Source organism: Sorex araneus, chromosome 1 (genome assembly GCF_027595985.1).
Source record: "Sorex araneus isolate mSorAra2 chromosome 1, mSorAra2.pri, whole genome shotgun sequence".
Lineage (NCBI taxonomy): Eukaryota > Metazoa > Chordata > Mammalia > Eulipotyphla > Soricidae > Sorex > Sorex araneus.
The window spans coordinates 228,899,302-228,911,583 of record NC_073302.1 but is presented as its reverse complement, the minus strand read 5'-3'; the positions used below and the strand labels follow the sequence as shown (position 1 = coordinate 228,911,583).

General features: G+C 52.7%; 1 protein-coding gene across 1 annotated transcript in view; it reads right to left on the bottom strand.

Annotated features, from left to right (window-relative positions):
- Positions 1 to 11,281, bottom strand: part of LATS2 (large tumor suppressor kinase 2) — a 54,468-nt gene extending 43,187 nt beyond the window's left edge. The window contains exon 1 of the mRNA XM_055141170.1: positions 11,073 to 11,281. The gene's annotated coding sequence lies outside the window, so the exon portion shown is untranslated. The remainder of the gene's footprint in view (positions 1 to 11,072) is intronic.
- Between the last annotated feature and the right edge of the window lie 1,001 nt (positions 11,282 to 12,282).

Sequence of the window (12,282 nt, the reverse complement as noted above, 5' to 3'; positions counted from 1 at the left end):
TGGGTTCCTCTCGGGGGGGGGGTACACCTGCCAGTGCTCATGTGTTATTACTGGCTTTGTGCTCAGCGATCACTTCTGGAGGTGCTTGACAGACCACACAGTGTGTCAGAGATTGAACCTGGGTCAGCCATGTACCGGGCACCTGCTGTATATTGCTCTGGTCTCAGGAGATGTTGAGCTTTTTTTTTTGCCACCCAGTTAATTTTATTTTTCATAAAGTTGTTCACAATAATTAATTACATTCAATATTTAAACACCAATCCTACCACCATTACATCTTTCTACCACCATCATTTCGAATTTTCCCAACACCACTCAAGCCTGCCCCACAGGCAGATGCTAAATAATTTATTTTCTATCGCTTGTTACGAATAGCATGAGATATCACTCCTGGAATTCTAAAATTTTAAGTAACTGGGGTCTAGAGACATTTCTGCAGCAAGCTGCTCAGTTCTAAGATTCATTTGTGAGTCTCAGGTTCATGGCCCTTGTCACTGTCATCCCGTTGCTCATCGATTTGTTCGAGTGGGCACCAGTAACGTCTCTCATTGAGACTTTATTGTTACTATTTTTGGCATATCCAATACGCACAGGTAGCTTGCCAGGCTCTGGAGTGCAGGCTCCATACTCTCGGTAGCTTGCCAGGCTCTCTGAGAGGGGCGGAGGAATAGAACACGGGTTGGCTGCATGAAAGGTGAACGCCCAACTGCTGTGCTAGCGCTCCAGTCTTCATGGCCCTTAATGTGCTTAAATGGCACCCAGCAGTTTGTGGGTGTGACAGCCAGGACCCAGAAAGGGCCAGGATATAGGAAGGACTGGCCCATCTCCAATCCCTTGAGGCCTGGAGTTTTCAGTCACTGGTCCAGCATACCTGGGTTTTTCACTGGGTTCTGGAGGATTGCAGCCACCAGGATTCTTAGGAGGCAGGTGGAGGGATGACGCCTGCTCTTATATGAAGCACCCGGTGAAATCGGCCTGGCACAAGGTCCAGAACATCTCTGGGCGAGCTGCTAGGTTTGAGATTCATTTGTGAATCTCTGGATCACGGCTGTTTATGCACTTAAACGGCAGAGATGTTGCTTTTAAAATATTTTCTTGCAGGAGGCCGACCTGGGTTTGATTCCCAGCATCCCATATGGTCTCCTGAGCCTGGCCAGGAGTAATTCCTGAGGGCATGAGCCAGGAGTAACCCCTGTGTGTCACCAGGTGCAACCCAAAAAGCAGAAAGAAAGAAAGAAAGAAAGAAAGAAAGAAAGAAAGAAAGAAAGAAAGAAAGAAAGAAAGAAAGAAAGAAAAGAAAAAAAGCATCTGTATACTAAAAATGAAAGAAGTTCCCACAGAACAATGGGTTATGTACAATAGGACTTCCTCTAAAGCAAATGTACAGCAAACATCAGTGTGCCACAGAAAGAAAGACTTCAGAGTTAGACAGACATGAACGCCACCCCCCTGCCCCCATTTTCTCTACAGCCATCAGTGTTGCTCAGGCTCACACATCACACTAACATGTGCAACAGCACAGAGCAGACTCCTGCAACGAGGGCCGTGGAAGCCAACGCACCAGGGCGCTCCCTGGAGGCGACTCACTGCCTTCAGTGGCTCTCCCCTGTGTGGGCATGAGTGACAGCAAATGACACCTGGGTGAGGCCCCGCTGGCTGCTTCTCTTCTCTGCACTGGTCTCATGCCTGGCTTCTGAGGTAAGGGTCTGGCTCTGATCCTGACCCCATGGAGATGAGAGACAATAACTGAGCACCAAGAAAGGGGCAATGGCACTAACTTGGACACACGTGGAGCTCTGGGCTAAGGAAACTTGGACACTTCCCTCCACCTCGCTTCCGACCTGCCCCTTGACCCACAGAACTTGGCCAGTAGGTCTGAGGATGACTTGGGGCTTTCTCACATGGTGATTTTGTTTTAGGACATTTGCCTTGCACATGGCCGACCCAGGTTTGATGCCCAGCATCTTATATGGTCCTCCCCCAAGCACTGCCAGGAGTAATTCCTGAGTGCAGAGCCAGGAAAAAACCCTGAGAACTGTCAGATATGATCCCAATAAATAAATAAAGAAAGAAAGAAATAGATAAAGAAATAAAGAAATAAAATAAAGAACAAAGCAAGGGCTGGGGTGACAGCACAGTGGGTAGGGCCTTTGCTTTGCACGCAGCCGACCCGGGTTTGATCCCAGAATCCCATATGGTCTCCCAAGCACCACCAGGAGTAATTCCTGAGTGCAAAGCTAGGAGTAACCCCTGAGCATCGCTGGGGTGGCTCAGAAAGGAAAAAATAAAGAACAAAGAAAACCTGGTCCCCAAAAAGGTATCCTTTCCATGGAGCGGAGCAAAGGGAGGTAGTTTCATTACAATCAAAAAATTTAAAGCAGTTAAAGGAACTCCACAGCTTTTTCCATTAAGAAAAAATAAGAACAATAATGTATCCAGTATTTACCACGTGCAGGGCTCATTCGTAGTTTAATTGGAACCGACTTTCATACACCTATTCTATAATGCCCTTAACATGGCATTAGATTACTATTCTTCTCTTAGGGCCAGGAAGACAGTCTTGAAAGGTTCTTCTATGTCCCCTTGGGCACCCCCCCACACCCCCGAAACAACCCTTTCTCAACACAACTGAAAAGTTTCATTAGGAAGAAAGAACCTAACTAAAATTGGTACTTTAGTCCACAGTCTCTCATACACCAAAGTCACTGAGATACCTGTTCTAAGACGGGGGGAGGCCTAAGATCTAAAGGCCCCAGAGCTGAGACCCCTGAGCCCAGGTGGTCTTGTGCCCAACACCCAGCTCCCTGGCTAATGGGGATGAAACTGCAACTTAGGTGACGGCATCATCTGAGCATTACACTTTGGAACACTGAACTTTCAGGGTTCGAACATGCTACTTAAGTTAAGGACCTTGCCCTGATGACCCCAGTTTGACCCTCCAAGCACCACTGAGAGACCCCTGAGAGAGCCAGGAGGAAGCTTGAGCACTGCTGAGTGTAGTGAAAGGAAGGCTGGGTGGACAGAGAAAGAAAGGACGTTATCAAGCCATACGTCACATTCTAAATGGAAACACACCCCAGGAGCCGCCAAGCACACCCGGGGGTCCCAGGGCATTGATCTGTTTGAGAACAGGCAGAGCTCAACCCTTTTCCAAGGTGAATTCATACACATCACTTTGTTCTGAACCCTTAGTTTCCTTCCCTTTGATTTTTGGTTTGCTTTGTTTCGGGGGCCTTATCCAGCAGGCATGCGGAGCATCTGTGGGGGGTTAGAGCCGGGGCCAGAGGGAGGCGTGGCCAGGCTCCTGCACCCCGGCATCCATCCTTCCCATGTGGGCTGCGGAAACCGCAGCACCTCTGTTGGGTTGAGAGGAGACACCCGATTCTGGATGAAGTGCCTGGCCCCTGATCACTGCATTAACAAGCGGATTCTGCTCTGGGAACAGGTGGGCAGCACACCCTCAGCTATCCTGAGCCCAGCTGAGCTGGCAGATGACGCTGAGCAGACGAAGTAGAGAGGGACAGCGTGGCTTGGGGCCCACAGAGTGGGACTGAGGGGAGATCCAGGTCCTGGGGGGTGACACCTGCTGGACAGTTTTGGCTACGACGGCCTCTCCCCTGCTGCCCAGATATTCCGCATGGCACAGACACCACAGAACTGACCATGTCCTTGGGGAAATGGCGTCTGTGGGGCGTGAGCACCTGCAGCCTCGTGTAGGCCCGGAGCAGGGCACAGCCTATGGTCTGGAGCCTGGGTGACAGGCATGAGAAAAGAATGACCAGCCTGTGGGGCTGGAGTGATAGCACAGCGGGTAGGGCGTTTGCCTTGCACGCGGCCGACCCGGGTTCGAATCCCAGCATCCCATATGGTCCCCCGAGCACCGCCAGGAGTAATTCCTGAGTGCATGAGCCAGGAGTGACCCCTGTGCATCGCTGGGTGTGACCCAAAAAAGCAAAAAAAAAATAAATAAATAAAGAATGACCAGCCTGTGATGTCAGTAAGGCAGTATGACACACGTGACAGCAAGTATGCTGACCGTGTAAGCACAGGACAGGACACCTGACACTAAATCTGCCCAAAGGATAAGGGGGGACAGACAGCTGGGGGCCAGGAAAGGATGGCCCTGGAAAGCAGGTGACACTTCCCACGCCTGCTCCCAGCATTCAGCACTGCGTGACAGTCTCTGTGCTCCCACTGTCCAGTAACAAGCTTGCTCTTGCCCACCGGGTGCGCTGAGGACCACGGCCACTCCTATGGCACATGAAGCGTGGAGCCTTTTCACTGGGAAGCACTGACCATAGGCTTGGAGAGAAGGTGTGTTCTGCACACCTCTGTGCCACACCCCCAGTGGGACACGAGCAGTCGTCTGTCACCCGAGTCTGTCCGCCAGCACCCTGAAGACAAGGCAGCAAAAGGCGCCGCGCACAGGTTGGGCCGCAGGATAGAAGGACACATGGCCACAGCACTGGCTCCAATTAAAATGTTCCACTGCTACACCAGAAAAAACCTGTGCTGCATGCTACACAAAGTGGATGAACCTGCACCAAGCAGATATTAAGATATTACACCAAACAAAACCAGCCAAAATCAAAAGGTCAGACTTTGTGATTCACTTAAAAAATGCACTTGGAGCTGACAAATTTCGAGCTATTGCAGTTAAATCATTCAATAGATAGTTTCTGTGTAGGATGAAGAGAAGGTTTTGAGTAAGAATACTGGTAAATGACCGGAGAAACAATGCAAAATAATACCCGTGAATCATACTTATGGATGGTAAAAGTATGTATGTGTGTTTTATCTTAATTATTTTTAACGGAAGAAAAATAGGTGCTCTACCAGTCACATCTGGCTTTTCAGTGTTTGAACAGCATTTCACTTTCAAACACAGCCACACTGTGCAAAGTCTGGGTCTCAGGACTGGGCGCTGAGCACTGGGCAAAGTCCCCAGCAGAGTGAAGTCCATGCTTCTGTCAGCCTCAGCCCCCTATTACCAGCACCACTGGGGAGCACCCACGGGCCTGGAACTGCTCAGGGGTCCTCCAAACACTCTAATGACAAAGCCTCCCATGACCAGAGAGCATTGATGAGCCCAGGCTGGAGTTAAGACATATCAGCGGATGTAGCCTTCACTGGAGTCCCAACTGTGGTCCTCATTTCTCTTTGGTTTTGGGCCATACCTGCTCAGGTTATTCCTGGCTCTGTGCTCAGGAATTATGTCTGCTCAGAAATTACTTCTGGCAGTGCTCAGGGGACTATATGGGATGCCAAGGATTGAACCCGGGATAACTGAGTACAAGGCAAATGCCCTCCCTGCTGTTCTATCACTCCACCCCCTGTAGTCTTCATTCCTGCTCTTTGCCCCACTCTCATCAACATTCCAAGATGAAAACGTTCAGAGAAGCTGAAAGCTCAATTCAGTGGTACTGAATTCATTTTTATTTTTCTTCTTCTTTTTTTTTTTCTTTTTGGGTCACACCTGGCGATGCACAGGGGTCACTCCTGGCTCTGCACTCAGGAATTACCTCTGGCGGTACTCAGGGGACCATATGGGATGCTGGGGATCGAACCCGGGTCGGCCGCGTGCAAGGCAAGCGCCCTACCCGCTGTGCTATCACTCCAGCCCCTGCATTCATTTTTCACCAGGGAAATTCTCCCCAATTTCTTTGTGAGAATACGCAATAGCAAAATTTAGAGTAGTGAAAAAATAAGCTGCTTCGGGGCCAGAGCGATAGCACAGCGGGTAGGGCGTTTGCCTTGCACTCGGCCGACCCATGTTCGATCCCCGACATCCCATATGGTCCCCCGAGCACTGCCAGGAGTAATTCCTGAGTACAAAGCCAGGAGTAACCCCTGAGCATCGCTGGGTGTGACCCAAAAAGCAAAAAAATAAAAAAAATAAGGTGCTCCGATAAACCACAGGATCAATTTGAAGTAACACAGACAATTTTCTTTTGATAAATTTGTACATATGATTCTAAGACACATGGATTTGGATTCATAAAGTGTGAGCAGCAAACAAAAGTAAATATAATTTTGGATATTTCTTTGACTTAACAATGACACTGGGATTTTACAATTGGTATACAACTCCTGAAACAAAAGCACCTCACTTTCAAGTCTGGGCTTAAATAGCTCTTAAACTCTGTCTCGTGTGATAATTGAATCTAAGAGTAGTATTTTAAGTATCCCTTAATTTGGTCCTGCAAAATTCAATTCCATTTCTCCATCTGATTGTGAGAGATGCTATCAGATGCTCAAGAACTTCTACTCTAGTTTCTTCTAGTCTTCACAAACCCACCCACACCTCACCTATGATCCACACTAACGGCCCTGCTGGCATTGAGATGGAGAGTCTGGGCCACACCTGATGATGCTCAGGGGTTACTTCTGGCTCTGTTCAGGAATCACTCCTGGTGGTGCTCGGGGGACCCTATAGGATGCCACCAGTCAACACTAGACAGCCACAAGCAAGGCAAATATCCTACCTGTGTACTATCACTCTGGCCTCACTGGCATTTTTTAAAGATTTCTTGGAACTGTTCTTTAAGTAATATCCTGACTATAACAGCCAAGCTGAAATGAAATCGGGCTGACAGGTCAGACCCCGGCCAGCTGTGGAACATCACCAGCATAAACCACAGCACAGGGCCACACCACAAATGAAGGCCTGTGAGGAAACCAAGATTACAGTCCTGAGATCTCCAGCAAGCATCTGACCAGCTCTTCTGCTGGGCATACTCAGAGGCTGACCCAGGTGGAAGAGTTCCCCTTTAAATAAGTTTACAAACCACTTGGCTTTGTAGGTATGCTTTCCAGATGATGGCACAGAGAATGGGGCCAGAGAGACAGTACAGGGGGAAGACTTGCCCTGCACACGGCCAAACACCTACCACACACCCACATCCCACCAGCGCATATGGTCCCTCAAGTCCTACCGAGAGACCCCTGAGCATAGAGCCAGGAGTAAGCCCTGAGTGTAACCCAGCATGACCCAACATTACACCTAACTTCTGCTACATAGAGCCAGAAAGTTTTGTACTCGAAACATCCATATGGATTGTCCAGGGAGAAGAGAGCGTGTTCTTCAGAGATTCAAGAGCAAGCAACAGGGCGGTCTGCTCATGTGATTTCACACTCCACAGAACAGGTATTGGACCTCTGAGGAAGCCCTGCTGCCTGGAAACTAAGCCCATCCGAAAATCACTGCTATGGAAAGAGGCAAGACTATGGCTGTATGAATGTGGGAAGGTTATAGACCATGATCTTGATCCAGGAGTATGAAGCAATTCTTGGCATCTGACTGCTGCTGTGGAAAGGCTTACACATGGCAGAGAATGATAAAGCAGCAGTATAACCTTAGAGACTCAAGTTTGGTAGCATCTCTGATCAGATAACTGCCTGCGAGCAGAGAGGTCTATACTTCAGAAGGGGCCCACTCAAAACCCACGTCCCATGTTTCAGGAGAGCACTTTAAGAGGGCACACGAACACGCTCTCACTGTCTCTAGTGCCATATAAGTTAACAACAAGCTACCAAGGGATACTGACTACTGCTACTGAATGAGTTTCCCTGTCCTCCAGAAAGATTCCTATGCATGTCAGCTGTACAACAAACAGAAAGTATGTAACTTGAAAGCACTGTGTCACAACTGAGCAACACCAAGTTCTCATGCAGTGAATGACAACCATTAAGCAATGTCACTCCTAACTTTAGAACCAGAACCATTCTTTATTTCCAGCACTGTCCTGTTTTAACAACACTTTCAAACTGAAACCACAGATCTACTCACATTAGCCACAGAAGTAGTGCGGGCATAGCACACCGATGGTGGCCGGGTGGAACCTGGGCCTGATTCCTGGTATGAAAGCCTGGTCGCAGCCCATGGCCACTCCACACACAACGGAACATGACAGACCTGTGCATACCAGTAGGTCCAGGGGAATTACTCAGCAAGACTTTCACAAAGGAAGGAAATTCGGGATGCTGGGGTGGCAAGTCACTTAAGGATCAAGCCCAGCTCCTTCAGTCTGCTGATCATTATTTGGGTCCTTCAAAAAGCAGATTTGCAGTCAAGACAGTGTGAAAATAGGAACTTACTGTATTTTTTCCAGTTCACTATTTTTAAAAGGCCAGTAAAGGAATGTTACTTCAAAGATCCCATAGTATCATAATCATAAAATAAAACATAAAAGTGGCTTTTCAAAAGTGGTTTTTCCAATATAAAGCCCAACCCCTTACCCAAATCCTTCCCACATATTTGTTCAATTTATTGGCTTTAATATCTCCTCTGTCCTCACACATAGAGGGGTTTAGGAGTCAGGGTTGACTATTTACAATCCCAGTATTTAAAATAACAAGACTTCTTATTGTAAAAATTCCCCTCCCACCAAAGGAAAGTCCCTCCCACCTCCTTTGATTTGTTAAAGAAATCTGCAGAGATCTCTCTAAGTTACACTTAAAACCATGTCAAACTGGTAGTAGAAAATTTCTTTCAGTTCTAAATTCCCATGACTTCAGGAACTACCTTAATAATTCCATATGACATCTGCTCAGGTGCCATTTTTAACTGCTTGATATTGTTAGATTTTTTTAATGTTCAGCAACTTTAATTTCTAAGGAATGATGGCATAATCATTAACCAATATTCTATATGCCTGATTAAGGAGACCAAATTTTATGAAAGGTCAAATGACATGGTCATCCCATTGCTCATCGATTTGCTCAAGCGGGCACCCAGAAACGTCTCCATTGTGAGACTTGTTATTGGCATATCAAATACGCCACAGGTTGCTTGCCAGGCTCTGCCGTGTGGGCAGGATACTTTTGGTAGCTTGCCAGGCTCTCTGAGAGGGAAGGAGGAATCGAACCCCAGTTGGCCAAGTGCAAGGCAAACACCCTACCTGCTGTGCTATTGCTCCAGTCCAAATGACATGGCGTTCTGATAATTATAATTTAAAACAGACTTCCCACATTCTGTCTTGAAACGGTTTTGCTGCTACCTGTTGCAGACAGAAAGCTAGGTTCCCAGGTGATGTGGGTTGGGGGAAGTGCCATCTGGAACCAGCCCAAAGGCGTCAGAGCTTTTGAGACCCAGGCCCAATCTGAAAGAACTTTGAGACACAGAATTCTGAGCCTGGAATTCCAGGCTGGACTCCTGGGAAGAGAGGATCCACAGCTCGAACAAAGAATATCGAAGGACCATCAAGAGCTTGGAGCTCTCCAGGAGGAAGCGGTGGGGTGAAGGTAGGGTACGCCCCCACCCTGCAGCTTGGGTAAACTGTGTATAAACTATCCTAGCAAAGGAAAGATGCTCCTGGCCGCATCACCCCAAGAAGTGTCATTTCTTTAGCGTGCAGGGTCCCTTCTGGAGATGCCTGTGCTCTGTCATATGAGCCTCCTCTCTCCTCCCCATCCCCCTCCTAGTCTCTCTCCCCCCCACCCCACCCCCCGCCATCTTCCCTCCATCCGTCCCTCTCTCCCACTCTCCTTTCCCTCCCTACCTGTGTTTCCCGAATAAACTTGTCAGACTTCACTATTCGTCCCCACAAACCTTTTGCAGGAGGAAAGGCAATGGATCTGGACTTAGGGCTGACTTCCCTTTTCTGCAGAGAAACTCCTCCATCCAGCCTGGGTTTCACTACTCCCGGGAAATAAGGAGACAGGGATGGTTTCCCACACCTGACAGCAGTCTGACAGCTGCTTCCAGGGGCTGGTGAGACGTGAGGTCTGGACTGTGCAGGGGCTCAGCACAGACTCTTCAGGTCCAGATTCCCCAGGCACTGCCGTGGATGAGGTGGGCAGAGAGGAAGATACCCTTCCCCTCTCCCCTCTCCGTGGAAGCCACCGGGACCCTAATCTGGGCCACCTCTGCCACCGTCTATGACAAGCTGTAGCAGCTTCAGTCTCTAGAGGGATCAAACAGCGATACCACACGCGGAGATTTCAGCTGAGGTTCAACTGAACACACGCAGCAATGTCTCTAAGGACAAATTTCTGAAGCTTACTTTCCCCAGACTCAGGGAACTCGCCTCACCTACAGGGGTAAAAATCACCAAAGAACACCTCTAGGGGCTCATGTAAGTGCTTTCACTCAAATTTTGGCATATTTCTTCATAACATGCGGGGAACTTAAATGCATTTAAATTAGCTTCTTAAGCACGTATTTGCTTCTGTGTCGGGCCAGAGAGACGGCACAGCGGCTAAGGGCCTAGCTCGGAGCGCCTGCAGGAGAGGTCCAGGGCGGCCGGGTCGCGACGGTGCTGACCCGCTCGGTGCGTCCGCAGTCTGTCCCGCCGCGCCGCACGCACCCGGGACTAAGTGCAGACACGCAAGCACTTCTCCAAGTCCCCGCGCTCCCCGCAGCGGCCGGTGTGAAAGCCGGCGAGTCCGCACGCGGCGCACGGTCCCCGCACGGCCGCACCGAGCCACTCGGCGGCGCTGGGGGCAGCGCGCCCCGAACCCGGCCCGGTCGGGCGAGGCCGGCGCCCCCGGGGCCGGCCGTCCCCAAGTCCCCAGCCGGGGATGGGGGAGGGCTCGGCCGGACCGGGACCCACCGCCGCCGCGGTTGCATCAGACGCGCCGGGCTCCAGAAAGTTGGCTCCGGCGGGGCGCGTTATGCAACGGCCGCCGCGCCTCCGGCTCCGGACGCGCCCCCGAGTCGGGCTGCGCCCCGCGGACGCCCCGGGAGAAGCTCGGGCAGCGCAGCCGGGACGGGACGGGCCGGGCCGGGCGCGCCGGGGGCGAGCGCCAGGCGGGCCCCGAGGGTCCGCGCCGAGGAGCGCGAACGCCGACAGCTCCGGGACGCCCGCCGGCCCGACTGCGCCCCTGGCCCGGCCCGGAGGGGAGGGCGAGGCTGCGCCGACGCCGCCCGACCCGCACAAAGCGGCGCGGCCCGGCCGGCCCCGGCGCCCGCCCCCGCCCGGCCCCGCGGCCCCGGACTGTCCGGCGGAGCGGCCGGACCCCGGGCGGCGGCCGCCGGCGCTTCTTTCCCGCCGCCCCCGACCCCCGCCGGCCGCCGGGCCCGCGCCACCACGCGCCCCCCGACCCCCCCAGCGGCCCCCGCCCCGCCTCACCTCCGGGGCGCGGTCTACGCCCTCCGCGGCGTCCTCGCCCGCCCGGCCGGGGCGTCGCGCGCCGGGGGTCCGGGCGCCGGGGGCCGTGGCGACGGCTGTCCCCGGGGGGCGCGCGGGGCGCGGGGCGGCGGCGGCTCCATCTTCCCGGGGCTCACGCCGCGCAGCCAGCGCGCAGACCCAAGTGGGACATTCGCTACATTGTTGGCATTCCACGGGCGTCACGTGACCCCGCCTCCCGCGTCACGCTCGGCGGCGGCCCAGCCCGGGCGGGGCCCTTGCCGCGGCCGCGCCCGCCGCCGCCGCTTCCTGCCCGGCCGCCGCCGCCGCCGCTGCGGCCGCCGCCGCCGCTGCCGCCGCCACCTGCCGCCCGCGCCGCGCCGCGCCCGCCCCCGCCCCGCGCCGAGCGGCTCGGACAAAGTTTGTCCGCGGGCCGGGCCGGGCCACGGAGCTCCCGAGACGCGCGCGGCCGCTCGGGGAAGGGCAGAGGAGGACAGACAGCTGTCGGCGGAGTCCGGTGACACGGGCGCGGCTGGCGGTCCCCGCGTGCACAGCAGTTTCCACCAGAGCAGGTCCCCTTGCGGGTGTGTTTTTATGAAAGGTGTTGGAGGATGTTCCTGACAGTTTTGTGCTGGTGATGGTGGGCTTTTGTCCTTGCCCCTGTCTATTTTATTGGTTTGGGGGCCACCCCCGGCGGTGCTCAGGCGTTCCTCCTGGCTCTGCGCTCAGGGATCACTCCTGGTGGCGCCCCAGGACACTACAGGATGCCGGGAAGCAAATCGGGGCGGTCACGTGCAAGGCGAGCGCCTTGCTGCTGTTCTGTGGCTCCAGCACTGTTTTTGCATTTTGGACTATGTCTGGGGGCTTTGGCGTTAGTAGGAAGAAGGAAATGCAGAAACACGTACCAGAAATAAACTGAAAACCACTTCTCATCTACTTCCGGCCATCTCGCATAATCCCACACCTCCGGCCTCAGCAAGTGATGCTGTGGGCAGGAAGAGCCAGCCCAGTGCCGGAGGAATCCAAGCTAGCTGGAGCACACGCAGGAAGCCGGTCCCATCCCTGGCACCACGTGGTCCGTGGCACCTCAGACTGACCCTGCACCCCGCCCGGTGTGCCCCCACGCACCCACCCAGCTACTGGATTTTCTTCCGTTACTAAACTAAGGAAATTAATTTTTATGATGTTGTAAGGAAGAGTTGCTATGGTCACT